At 44.4% G+C, this 13317-nt stretch overlaps 1 protein-coding gene across 1 annotated transcript in view; it reads right to left on the bottom strand.

Annotated features, from left to right (window-relative positions):
- Positions 1-13317, bottom strand: part of PTPRT (protein tyrosine phosphatase receptor type T) — a 532802-nt gene that overhangs the window by 399773 nt on the left and 119712 nt on the right. The window lies entirely within an intron of this gene.

The raw sequence follows: 13317 nt of genomic DNA, 5'->3' as shown, positions 1-13317 counted from the left end.
CAGGACCGGTCTTGTGTTTCTTACTCTGGAGTAGATCCTGATCTTCCAGGAAACGTCTTAGTAAAGGCTGCAGGAGGCTTCCATTGGGATTTATTCAACTAGGAGAGGAATTTCTTTTTCAGAAAAAAAGATGTAGCTTTTTTTTTTTTTTGACAACATACAGCTTAATTGGAAATACAGAATAAATTAGGACAAAAAGCCCAGGGATGTTTAAGGCAAAAATAGGCTTTAGCAGCTTTGCATACTTGACTATGAAGTAGAGACAAATTAACCGATAATCTTCTGTGCTAAATTTATACAGGAGACAAGCTGTTTTACAGAGAATTCTCTAGTGGTCTTTAAACAAAAAAAGAAAGAAGTTAGCATTTTACCTGACCGAAGTTATTTCCTACTTAAATAATTGTGATTATCTGTCTCCACATTCTTTACTCCTTTTGTGGTAATTTACAGAGTGTCCCTGCTTTAGGTGCTGCACAGCACTTGCAAGGTCAGAACTACTTAATGCAGTGTTGTAAATGCTTGATAGAGAATTTTTACAGTTACAGCCATTTAACAAAATCCAACAAAACAAGAAATAAGAATAATAAATAGATGTGTTGGACATTAATATGCAAGCTTTCCTAAATCTTTCAGTCCAGCCTCCTGGCCTTGATCTGCATAGAACATGAGGTTTCTATAGCTTAGAAAGAGATCAAATACACTTCTGATAAACACACTCATAGAAATGCTATTTATAAAATAAAAAAAACCACCACCGTACAACTTCAGCACACGAGGACCATAGCCCCATCTTTGTTTTCTCTGAAAGACCATGAAACTGTTCTTAATGTGCAATATTTTCCTCATTTCCCCTTTCCAGAGTCATAATGAGAAGCCCTTGGGCACAGGACACTGGCCCCCCAGGCAGGACAGGCCTCCCCCTGCGGCACTTCATCTGGCCGGTCATGGCTGGCCAAGAAGCTGCTTCCACAACAGCACCTGTTTGTCCACCCTCTTCTTATTAAAGCACTGCCACCATTTACCAAATAACACAGGAAAAGACCTGCAGCAGGTAGTCTCCAAGCCAACACCTCCAGCATGCCACTGGCCATGGCCTGCGCTCCACACAGCCTCCCCAAGGCAGCAAACATGGCCACCTGAAATAAATCAAGTTCTGAGGAGACCCCATTAACATTCCAGACATCCTCCTGTGACAGCACCACTGGGGATTGAACCAGAGAGAAACAGAAGTCTTAGACGTGGAGCCAAAGACTCAGCTGGAAAAGCTGGGACATACGCATTGTGACAGGCTGACCGGGGGGTTACACTCCCCCTTTTGAAGAACTTCCCTGCTAAGTTTCCCTCAGAATGGCTTTGCTTTCCGAGCAGATGCATCCTGACACAAAAGTCCCTTTGATGTGTCAGGATCTACTGAACATTAACGACCTGATTACAGCAGAGAAATCCCTTTATGAATTCCCCTAAGACAGAAAGATTTTCTTGTTCAGAAATATTTACTTCCACTCAAAACTATTTCTAACACAAGCTATCTGAACGCATCCAGAAAAAAAACACGTACGTTCCCATCAGAACATGCTTTTTTTAATCCCTTCCTTCTCTACCTTGGTCATCCCACCAGGAACAAGACCTGACCACAGGCCGATAGTCAGTTTTGGAAGATGTCACTTGCCACAGCAGCACAGAGACAAAAGCAGGCCCCGAGGGACACAAAGATCACCCCATGCTTGTCAATATGGCAGCTCACAAGGTCTGCAATTCACCCACTTGCTCCCCCAAGCTTTGGTAGCACTAGTTTAGCACCAAAAGTTTGTTACACTCCTCCGATTTGTTGGCTGATGCTGAAGTTGAAGAACTGATGCTAGACTTGCTTTTGTCACAAGGTTACCACAGACCTTGACTTTTCTCACTAAGGAAAATGAGTTTGTCATCCATTAGTGGCTGTTATTACTGAGACTTCCTATTGCCTCCTGATACAGATGTCTTTGATTTTGAAGGAAAATCATAACAGGCACTGGTAATATTCTGAGAACAACAGTAGTGGTGGGGAAGCAAAAAGACTACATTAAGTTATTTTGGCTGTAAACTCAGCAGAGCCCAATCTCAGAATTATTATGGTCTGTTCCAATTTTAAAGTTCAGGTTTAAATTGATATGAGATTAACCATCCATGGGCTCAAGTTGCTGCTATGAATTCCACTTTTGCACAGCTCTAATGATTCCAAAATTTGCCTGGGTATAAAAGCAACCAAAAAAAGCCGACCAAAAAAACCCCACAGCCTCCCTCCTCACAAATTCTTGAGCTTCCAGAGATACAATAGCCCTGTGATAGTATAACCACATATTCCTCTGCTAACCTCAAAGTTTCTAGAAGAAATCTTTTGGACTTTGCTTTCTGTTCACCCTATGAGCACTATTTTCTTTTCTTTCTCTCCCCTCCTCAGCACATTGCAAATAGCCTCCCTTTCTTATCCTACATAGGTTCCCATAGAAATAAACCAAAAGACACCTAGCCTGAACCCACACTGGAAGCCCAAAGTCTGGAATAACCCCTTCACCTAGGGCTGTGGCACCTTCTAGTCCTTTGCAGACAGAACCGTCAATTAGAGCTTGAGTTTTAATACTACCATTGATTTTATCAGTGTTTAACACCTGCCTCGCACTCAATGACCACAGTTGTACCAAGAACCCATAAAAAATTCAAGGGGCTGCCAGCCACTCTTTATTAGAGCACAAGGTAAGCCCCCATTTCCTGAGTAAAATCCCTGTTGAATAATTTAGCTGCTTTGCAGTTATGATCACAGATACGTGGCTACACACAGCGCATGCAGAATGTACAGCAGTATTTGCTATAGAGCGATTTTATAAGTTTAGGATTTTAGAGTCTACACATGTATAGATGATCAACTCAAACTTTAAACAAACACAGATTGCAAGTACACTTTGCACCATTACTATAACATTCACAAATCTATAATTGGAAAGAAAACTATAGTTACTTTTTTATGCTTACAGTCTTAAATGAAAGGATTTTCAATAAAAAACAAGGTTATAAGCTTTTAAGGCAAGGGAAGCAGAAACAAATCCCTGCCAAGTCGCCATAAGCAAATACAAAGTACAGTTAAACCTTGGCAATGCAAGAGTTGCTTCTGGTCGCAAGGGCACGTACACCTAAAAACCACCAATGCTCGCGGGAACGACCCGCACGAGCCACTGGGCAGAGCACGCAGCACTCCAGTAAGGTGCAGCTGCACGACAGGGCCTGGAAGGAGCCCGCTGGCTGTTCTCGCAGCCCAGGAGCTGCAGGTTTCCGGAGCCACATTGCAGCGGGAGCCATGGCTGCCAGCACCCAGCCACAACAATCCCGGCTTTCAGCAGCCAGAGCCGGGAACACAGCGCCACTGTGCCGGGAGGGAACACTGGGGCTCTGAGGGCGCCGCGCATCCAGCCTCATCCTGATGCGAGGCTCAACTCCAGGCAACACAACTGGGTGCTAAATATCACAGCACGCTTTCACGCAGTACCTTCCTCAGTTCTTTGAGAGCAAGTTTCACATTGAGTGCCTGGGGTTAAAACACAGGGTGTGAAGGTAGTTACGGGTTTCTATTTTATTTATTAGATAGAATCTTCAGCGTTCAGTGACTGCATGAACCTGAAACTCACTCTGCTTTTACACAAGTGCTTTTGCTGTAAGCGAGCAGTCACACACGTACAAATGTACAGGTCATGGATAACTGGGGTCTTGTTTTTCCCACTCCAAAACCATCTGCACAAGATACTTCAGTGCAGAGAAGCAACAATATCTCATGTACAAGGCAAGAGAACAGGGTCCCTGAAACACAGGGCTGCTGCAAACAAATCCAGAGCCCCCACCCTAACTGAGGAGTATGGCAGAATAAATGGCACTGTTTCAGCTTCCTATACTTTGAGATATGGACTCAAACTGCTGCTGCAGAGGGTCAAGTGCATCAGAAACCTTAAGACTGGGCTCATTTTTTTTTTTTCCTTTTCCTCTCCAGAACAATCTAATTGTGGTAGTATATTTATATTGTAGTGGCTGAGAAGAGGCTGCAGCATCCTGCTTCCTGTGCAAACAGCTGCACCTGCCCTAAAGATCTCACATCAGAAGTCAGCTTTATTAAGAGAAAAGTTTTTTTCAATTGTACAATTTGTTTTAGAAATCTTACTGTACAGGATACCAAGTGTAGTAACATCAATTGACACTTTCACAACATGTTGAAGAACAAACACTTGAAGGGGAAAAAAAAAAGCCTGTACCAAATACTGCGACTTCTCCCACACTACAGCAATGCTTCAGACATTTCCAAGGGTGAAGCTAGGATGACATCCTGAGCCCACCCAGAACAGCCTCAACTATTTCTTCACTGCAATGGCTTCCCTTCCACTCTCACAACACTTGTTCCAGACAAGCACCTGAAATTACAAAAGAAGTGCCAACTTTTCAATGTTAGTGGCTATACAGCACAGCATCCAGAGTTTTTTTTTTTTTTTAAAGATGACATTTCAAGGAGACAAAAGTACAACTCGATCTCTTCCCAGGAGTTCCAGTAATAGACATTAATTCTTTCTGGGCAGCCCGTGACAAACAAACTATCATTTTTATACCACTGAAAGTAGTCTTAGCATCTATATTCCAAGAGATCTATAAAAATTTTTGCTAATTGTGCAATAGCACAGTGTTTTCTTGAACTGTTTAGAAAGCTATCTATTAAAGGGCTGAAAAAAAATCTTTACTCAGGGATTTTCTGCTAGCATTGGCAGTAACAAAGAGATAGCAGAAGGTCATTTACTACTGGTATCGTGATTGCATCCGAAGTAGATCAAGGGTGCTGAACACGAATTTTGAGGAAGGCAATACCTGTCTAACTGGCTTAAGACACTCAGGAGAGGCTGTAAGGGCAACACGACAGCACTGCATCTGCACTCGTTCATCGATACCACTGCAAGCAGCGAGGCTGAGGTCAGCCTCAGCTGCCCATTCTCACCTGGAACATACCTGGCTGGTCCTGAGAGCTGCTGAAGACAGCAATGCAAGTTGGTTTTGTGATGGACAGAAAATCCTAACTAGGGAAGGTGTTTTCTTAAAAAAAGCAGAATATTTGCTAAGTTGCTAGCATTACAGCCTGATTTCTAGCATTTATGCTTGTCCTAGACACCAATCATTCCCACCAAGGACTACGACATACTGACAAAGCTTAAATTTCACATAAGGACATGGCTGGAGTCAGTGCCACACAAAAGAGAGCAATATGAGATGCTGCAGATGTATCAGCAGAATCTATATCCCAGTTACACTTGTGTACGGATAGGTAACGTAGGTATGGATAGCCTTTGTCTGTTCAGGAACATCCACACTTCTGTGGTGTTAATCAGCAAAACATTCCTTCCGCAGACATAAAAGGCTGAAATAAGGAATTGTCCTCAGAGCTAGAAAAAGCACTTAGATCAAGAATGCTTAATAGACAGAAATGACACACTCAGGAATTGGATATCTCAAACACAGAATTTAAAGTCAATTAAAACAAGCTCCTACCAGCTCCCTGCACCACCTGCCATCACTCCAAACATCCCTAAGGTGCCATAACAAAACTTGTATAAAAAAACTAAACACCAACCTGAATATGAATAACCAACACAAGGCCATTCATATAAGTTAGCACTCCAAAAGAACGATCAATATCATTTCCCATTACTTGTCTCCACAGATTTATCAGTTAGGCTTTTCCTTAGCAGCCTTGAGGGGAAAATGAGATGTACGGGACTAGATAAGAACTAAAAAAAGACTTAAGGGCATTTAGAGCCATTATTATGATAATCATTTCCTTACAGCAGATGAATCAACCCAAGACATTATACATAAAGAAAACCCATTTCCTATAGGATGTTACCTATACGTTACGTCACAGCTAGATGGCTAACCCTTGGAGCCATGACCTGCCCAGAAGCCTCGAGCAGACACAGCCACACCAGGGCTAGGGCACCTCACCCTGCTGATGGGTACTCTCCATCTCAGGCCAAGCTTTACCCCACTGTGGGTTAAGCTGTAGTTTTCCCTCAGCCCCAGCCTGCGTGCAAAGGCTGGATTCCCACCCCCAGCTGCAACCATCTGCCCCAGCTCATACTTACCTCTTCACCATGGGACACAGCAGCTACCCTGCAAACCCCAGCCATACATGGGTTCTTATACGGTCAGAAAGCTTATGTGGTCAAAAAGTTCAGCCATCCACCCTGCACCAAGCAGTGCTCTGACAGAGAAGGGGAAGCAACGTTTATAGAAAGCCTTGGGTACACCCTAAACAAGCTAATTCAAGGTCTTCAATAGAGCAAGACATAGGTTTTCCTTAAACAGCCACTGGACTCAAAGCAAGGCAGCGCTGCTGGCTCACAGGATGCTGCTCGAGCTCTGCTCCCAGACCTGAAGCCAGGCTGCATCCCACCTGCAGACCCCAGATGGATGTGACTTGGGTCTGGTCAGAAGTTTGGTTCAACAAGGCGCAGCCCGCAGTGCTCTCGCATAGCTCGTGTACTAAATGCTATAGCCTGTAGCTTACTTGTCAGGCTGCCAGATATTTGGGGCTTCTTGCCCCAGGGAGAAACATTCCACAGGATGTTTAATTGATGTTGTAGGGAACGTTGTGTACACCACCTCCTCTAGAGCTGGAGAATTTTCTGACAATAGACTTTATTTCTTCTTCACTCTTTCCTGAAAAGTGAAGTCTCTACAACTACCTCTGCTAACTACCACACACATAAAAGCTAACCAAGTTGTCTCCAAAACAGGGATCTCCCTGAGTGATAGGACACAGGCACCCCAGCCCACTGAACCACGGCTGCAACAGCTCACACCAGCAGTGCTTTTAGGCCAAAGGTTGATAGCCATCGCGTCCAGGCCCAGGGCTGAAAACAGTATGTAAAAACTTAAATGAGTATCACAAAACGAACTCCGAAAGGTAGGGAGCTGAAGCAGTTTGAAGGATGGTAACAACGCATGCTATAGACAAGAATCAAGCCAGCATAGCAGAGATCAACATTAAATTAATGCAAACCAGGAGTCATCTCTCCATACTAGGAAGTAGATGCAGAGCTACGGAGCTAAGCAAGCCTCAGGGAAGTCAATCCTTACTATTTTATTTTTTTTCCTTTAGGCTTTGTTTTGAATAGCTAGTTTCCTTTAACATTCTTCAAGACAAAGCAGCATCATACGGCATAGGGAAAGAACAAAGCAGCTCCTTTTATCTGCCTCTCATCTGCCTCTCTCTTCTGAGTAAATATTGCATCATTGTTCTCCCTAGGTAGCATCTTTCATCTTTGTTTTAAGGACATGGGTGAGCTGATGTAGTTGTGAGTATCCATCAGCCTTTTACAACCAAGAACCAGAAATCTAAGGGCATTCTCTCCCCATAAAGAGAAAGCACGTGCAAACTTGTCCCTGTCATCGCCTCTCACCACACTGACATTGCTCATTGCAGGTCAGCTCACTCCAGATTTTTGGCCACTGAGGGTAGCTTCACACTAAACTTTTTTCCCCGAGATAGTGTCAAAACAGCTCACAGAAATCAAAGCATGTATTTGCTAGGTGCCATTTGTTACCCTTTCCTAAATAAGGGTCATGATATTTATATCCCCCTGAGAATATACACTTTAGCTCTAGGTAAAGATTCCATTCCTTACATATGACTCTGGACAGAAATAACAACAGCTGCAGAACTGGAGGTGGGGGCAGAATACAAGGATGTTATCAGGACAAGCCCGTATTACAGAGAATAGTTTTATTCTTTATACAATCATAGGAGGACAGGAATAATTTGTGGAATCACACTGCAGCTTCTGAAAATTTTAAAGTTACATAAAACAGATATTAACAAGTATCCCTCAAAGGAAAAGGGCACATTTATAATTTAAATGCTGCATATGTAAACTGGGTTAAAAGGAAAAGGATCACTAGAAGGTGGTAAAATATTTGTCATCTTTGTGGCCCTTTTCATGAGTGACTCTCACGAAGTAATACAGTCACAGAGAGTGAACCTGCTCTGCTCTGGCAGTGCTCGCCTCTACCCTCAGCACATGCCTGGAGGTCTGTAGCACCCACCTGCCGCTGGCTCTTTTGGGCCAAACGCTTAAACTGAAGCATCCTTACCTCTTCAGTTTCTGGCTGATCAGAGGAGAAATATACGCACATGTTCTTGGATCGCTTTCACCAGATGAGACACCACAGATCTTAAAAAGTGTTAGTTTTGTTTGTTTTTAATCTAAAAAGTGATCGCCCACACCCCTGCTCTGCCACAAACACAGACCTTGTGCAAGGCTTCCTGTAGAGGTACAGCTCAGCTGCTGTAACAAGCACTGGTAACCTAATCCAAAAGGACTACAGAAAAATCCCTACAAAGTTTAGTGCTGCCAAACACCTGACAAGTTTCTCAGTACAAAAACTGCCTCTTAGCTCCTGTTGGTTTGGAGGAGTCAGAAATGCAAGACAGAAGTCTGCGTTCAGAAGTCTAATCATAGACTCATAGAATGGCCTAGGTTGAAAAGGACCTTAAAGATCATCTAGTTTCAACCCCCCTGCTCTGGGCAGGGTTGCCAACCACTAGAGCAGGCTGCCCAGAGCTGCATCCAGCCTGGTCTTGAACACCCCCAGGGCTGGGGCACCCACAGCCTCTCTGGGCAACCCCTTCCAGTGCTTCACCACCCTCTGAGTGAAAAACTTTCTCCCAATTTCTAACCTAAATCTCCCGTCTTAGTTTAAAACAGCTTAAGTACAGCTAATGTACAGCTAAAAACAGCTGATGTACAGCTAAAGGCAATATTTCCATGAAACAAATCATCTTAATATACTGACCTCTTTCTTTTAGGGGTGAGGGCAAGGAGGTATGTTTATGTGGTTCCTTTGATCTAAAGCCCTTTTTTTGCGGTAGTTAGCGCAGTGGCAGCGTTGGTACAAGGTCTGCTGTTATTAAGGACGCAGGTAATTCAACTTCACAAGGCAACGCATCGAGTGAAACTTTTCTTGCCTAATAATGACGAAGCAAATTATAGGATATGCACACAGTAGACCACAAACAGACACCTTTATGTAAGGGAAGAATCCTAGGAGAACAAGGAAAAGCAGGTAAAAATTCAAACTAGGTTTAGACCTCTACCTCCTACCCACGTCTATACCAGCAGAACAGAGAGGACACACCACACCTCCGGAAGCCCAAGATCTAGTATTGATATTCAGGGGACCTGCCAGAATCCCCTGCTTTTTGCATTAGTCCACACTATTAAGGGAAAGATGGGTGAGACACCAAAAGGAAACACCCACAGCTGCTCATAGGCAGCTGTCACCTCACCCGGCTACTGCACACAGCCACCACCTGTGAATGCTCAGCTCATAAATTGCTATGACAATGATCTGCCACAGAAGAGAGATGTAACAGCACCCTGAATTTGCCAGGAGTCAACCACCAGAACCCAGCTGAGAGACAACACTTCAGCCAGGTGTCAGACCTTGAATTCACTGCACAGAGCACAGCTTTCGGAGGTCTCGCATACTTCCCCAAAGTCACTGGGAAAGCAGGCATTCACCTGGCAGTCCTGCCCCTTCCTTGCTATTTTAAGGTCAGCAGCACCCCTCTCCCCCCAGTATTCCATCCCATAAGGAACACACCTGTTCTGTAACCCACAGCTGAATCCTGATACCATACCAGGACAGCAGGGTAGAGCTGACAGGGCATCCCCAGCTGCACAAAGGGAACAGCTCTGCACTAGTCAGTTCAGCTGCCTAGACATGTGCTAAGCCCAGTGAGCTTTTTCTCTCTCTCTCAGTACTCATTTTATTGGTTTTGTTTGTTTTTAAATACACACCCTGAGACTGAAGAAACATTACAGCCCATCTTCACCAGTCAGCAGCAGCTCGGCTTTCCCCACTCCCCCTACCACAAACAAATGCATCTGTTTCTGATTTCAAACAAAGTTCCATTTTATTTTTTTTAAATGCTTTTATCTTAAGGAAATACAGAAGCTTCAAAGTTCTGTAATTTGCAGTTCATTTTAACATTAATGGAAAGAAAGGTTCTTCCACTTCAAACCATTTCCCTCAGTCAATTAGACAAATCCTCTAAGTGGAGTTTGTGAAGCGGTTCGTGTCCAGGAACTTAATTAGTACTTAACGCCAGAACTTGCATCCACCTCTAACCACCCTGTGTGGGCCTTGCAGCTCACAAGGCTGCCCAGGGATGTCACCTGGGCTGCCACGGGACAGCCGGGAACACCGAGGGGTCACTTCAGCCAGCACAGTAGCAGGGACACGAGAAGATTGTTAACAGAGGCTGCAAGAGGCAAGCAGTCAGAAAGGACCAGCTAATTAAAAATGCACAAAAGACTCAGCAGAGGTCCCACCAACCGACGGTCATCGAGAAAACTCCTGCTGCAAGTTTTAAGAGTAACGTTGTCCTCAGTGCCCCTGCTGAATTTCTTTGACATTTGCAAACTACTCCCGCTATATTCCCGTGCAGTTTCAATTGTATTGTCGCCCACGTGTTTGTTTGCCCTACTTCGCTGATCTGTTCTTAACCGTGGCACAAGGCACTGCTAATTAGGATTGCTCGCACACTACCAGCACCAGAAGCAAGGCTTGCAATGCAGAGCTGGCTGGCCAGCCAGAAACCAGGGGGAACAATGCCAAAAGCTGAGCAGCTTTACACTAATGGGGCCTCAACAATATTTCACTCTCCAGGTAGCTGCACTTCCATGGTAAGAGTACTGCAAAAAAATTCCGGAGCAATTTCCAAAAATATTTAGGGTTTCTTTGGGGAAGAAAAAGGGCTTTCAACAGTATTTATAGAGAAACTGAGCTAGGATAAAAGGAGCAGCCCTTACTGTCAGAATGATGCTTTATGTCCTGCTGATAACGTGTTAGAGCAGAAAACAAGTAAGCTTCTTGATAAAAGGTTTATGTAAAGTCAGCTTGCCTCATACTAGAGGGTCTCATCCTAATTTCCCCACTAGCACCTCTACAGACACAATAGTGCCCAAGTGTTACCAACAGACTTTCAGGGCCAACACACCAGGCTAGCAAAAATGCCCTCACCTGTTCTTGCATTTCAGAAAGGAATGGTCTAGGATCCCCCCTCCTCTCTTTAATTTCACTATCCTTGAAAAACAGTTTTTAAAAAGTCATTTGGAAAAATAGCATGAAAAATGAGGTGCGCATCGTCTGTGGTGCAGCAGGAAGACTTGCTGCTCCCCAGCACTGCTAGCAGCTGAACGCACGACGTTGCCTGACCCGATGTGTAGGAGCTTTGTTTTTAAAGAAAAGACAGGACCCTCACTCTTGTTCTACAAGTTCGGCATTCCTACACACAGAGCCAAACAGAAGAGCCCACAACCACGCGCACGGATCCAAAAGCCAACGTTCCCTGCTCCCAGCTCTGCCCCAGATCACAGTCTATTAGTCTCCTTTCTCCTTCAAGTGAGGAGAAGAGTAAGATCATAACTACCTTGTGTTCTCAGAATTAAGACAACATTTCCGTAAATTTCACAGACGATGGATTGTGTAACAAACAGTCAAAAAGGAACTATTTTTTTTGAACACTCCTTCCACCAGCTCACATCTTTGCCATCTGTGGAGCAGCAGAACTGCTTTTTCAGGTCACACCCCCAAAAAGACCTGCAGCAGTTAAATAGAGATTTAGGACAGATTATTCCCCACCGCCCTTCCTTACAGTTCACTTTAATTCTCACACAGGTAAAAATTCAAAGATAGCACCACCATCAAAACCTCCAAGCCCTATAGTGCTCAGTCACCTCTGACTCAATGCAGTCTGGGAGCAGGAACACACACCCCCTCTGTATATAACGGACTGTCCGTAATTTGCTACCTACATTAATTACATAGTTCCCTACGACCACAGCATCTAGACACATCAAGTCCTCTTTTTATTAATTTGCCTGGGTCCCTGGACATGAAAGCTGCTTTTGATGTTACGCCTGTAAGGAAATCACAGGAACCATAGCTCTGATTGCTCCAGATAAGCAGGTGCCTAAGCGCAGAGGGCCTCCACGAGCATTTCCGATAGCTCTACGACCTCAGTTATCTAAGATTAACCAAAAAGCCTAGAGAAAAGGCAAGTGAACCCAGGTCCACAGTTTTGCCTCACATCATTAAACAACCCTTTCATGCGGAAAGGCCGAATATACACAACCCAAGGAAGAGCCCAGAGCAAAAATACGCAGCTAACATTTAGGTGCTTGATCTTGCGATGCAATAAGCTCTGCACTCCTCGGTGAAGTCTCTGATCTGCATTCTCATTGTGCCATGTCAATTTATTGGGGAAAACACACTGAAGTCAGCACGCAGCCTGGTCTGTCCCTTCACACACGACGTGCTTTGGAGGGCTGTGGGCAGCTGCCTGCCCTGCTCAGGAGGGGAGCAGCTCTGTGAGGGAGGAGCAGGAGCACCCAGCTTACGTGATGCAACCCAAGGGGAAGGAATCGAACGAACCCAAGATCTGTCTCACGGGTCAGAGCACCAAGAACCAAGGAAAAGACATCGTTAAGAGATGCAACAACTGAAACAAGCCCAAAAAGCATCCACCATTTTATTTTATTTTTTTTTGCTGAGAATATTTCAGTTTTGTTTATTATCAGAAAGAAATACAATATATTTCCTATCCCATAAAAACATAATTTTCACAGTAATAAGACCTAGGAGAGACATAAATATTCCCAAGGGTTTCTGCAGTTCAGAAGAACACTGTAAAACAGTTTGATAACTTGGAGATTGCATTTCCCTCTGTTCACCATACACATACACACATACAAGAGCCTGCCAAGGGGAACATTATTGATGCTTTAGAACTACAGGCCAATAAACCTCCTGAATTTAATTCATTTGAAGGCTGCAATAGTAGGAGAAAGATAAGTAGCATCCTTAAATTTGGATCATTAATTCAACCCCCACCTTGCCCCCTACACGCATCATCCAGCTTTCTGTGTTAATCTGTTTATGGTCATTTTGCCAAAAGCAAGCAGAACCAGTAAAAGGCATTTCAAGCCCGTTTTCCAAAGCCCCTCCTGAACCATCCATACCAGCAACCCAACAGTGCTGTGGTGATGCTCTGGCAAAGCAGCTGTTTCACCCCCAAGAATCATTAAGAGGAAGGAGCACGGGCTTTGCCCCAAGCAGCTGAGCCCAGGAGCACCTTCCATCTGCCCTCACCAGTCCTCCCACAGTCACCAGCACCTCCCTGTTGGGGGGCTTGTGAGCAGAGTTGGGGGGGGGGTCTCACCGCCAACTGCACCCACCACCAGCACAGGG

This window comes from Cygnus atratus, chromosome 16 (genome assembly GCF_013377495.2).
Source record: "Cygnus atratus isolate AKBS03 ecotype Queensland, Australia chromosome 16, CAtr_DNAZoo_HiC_assembly, whole genome shotgun sequence".
NCBI classification, from domain to species: domain Eukaryota; kingdom Metazoa; phylum Chordata; class Aves; order Anseriformes; family Anatidae; genus Cygnus; species Cygnus atratus.
This window is presented reverse-complemented; position numbering and strand designations above follow the sequence as displayed.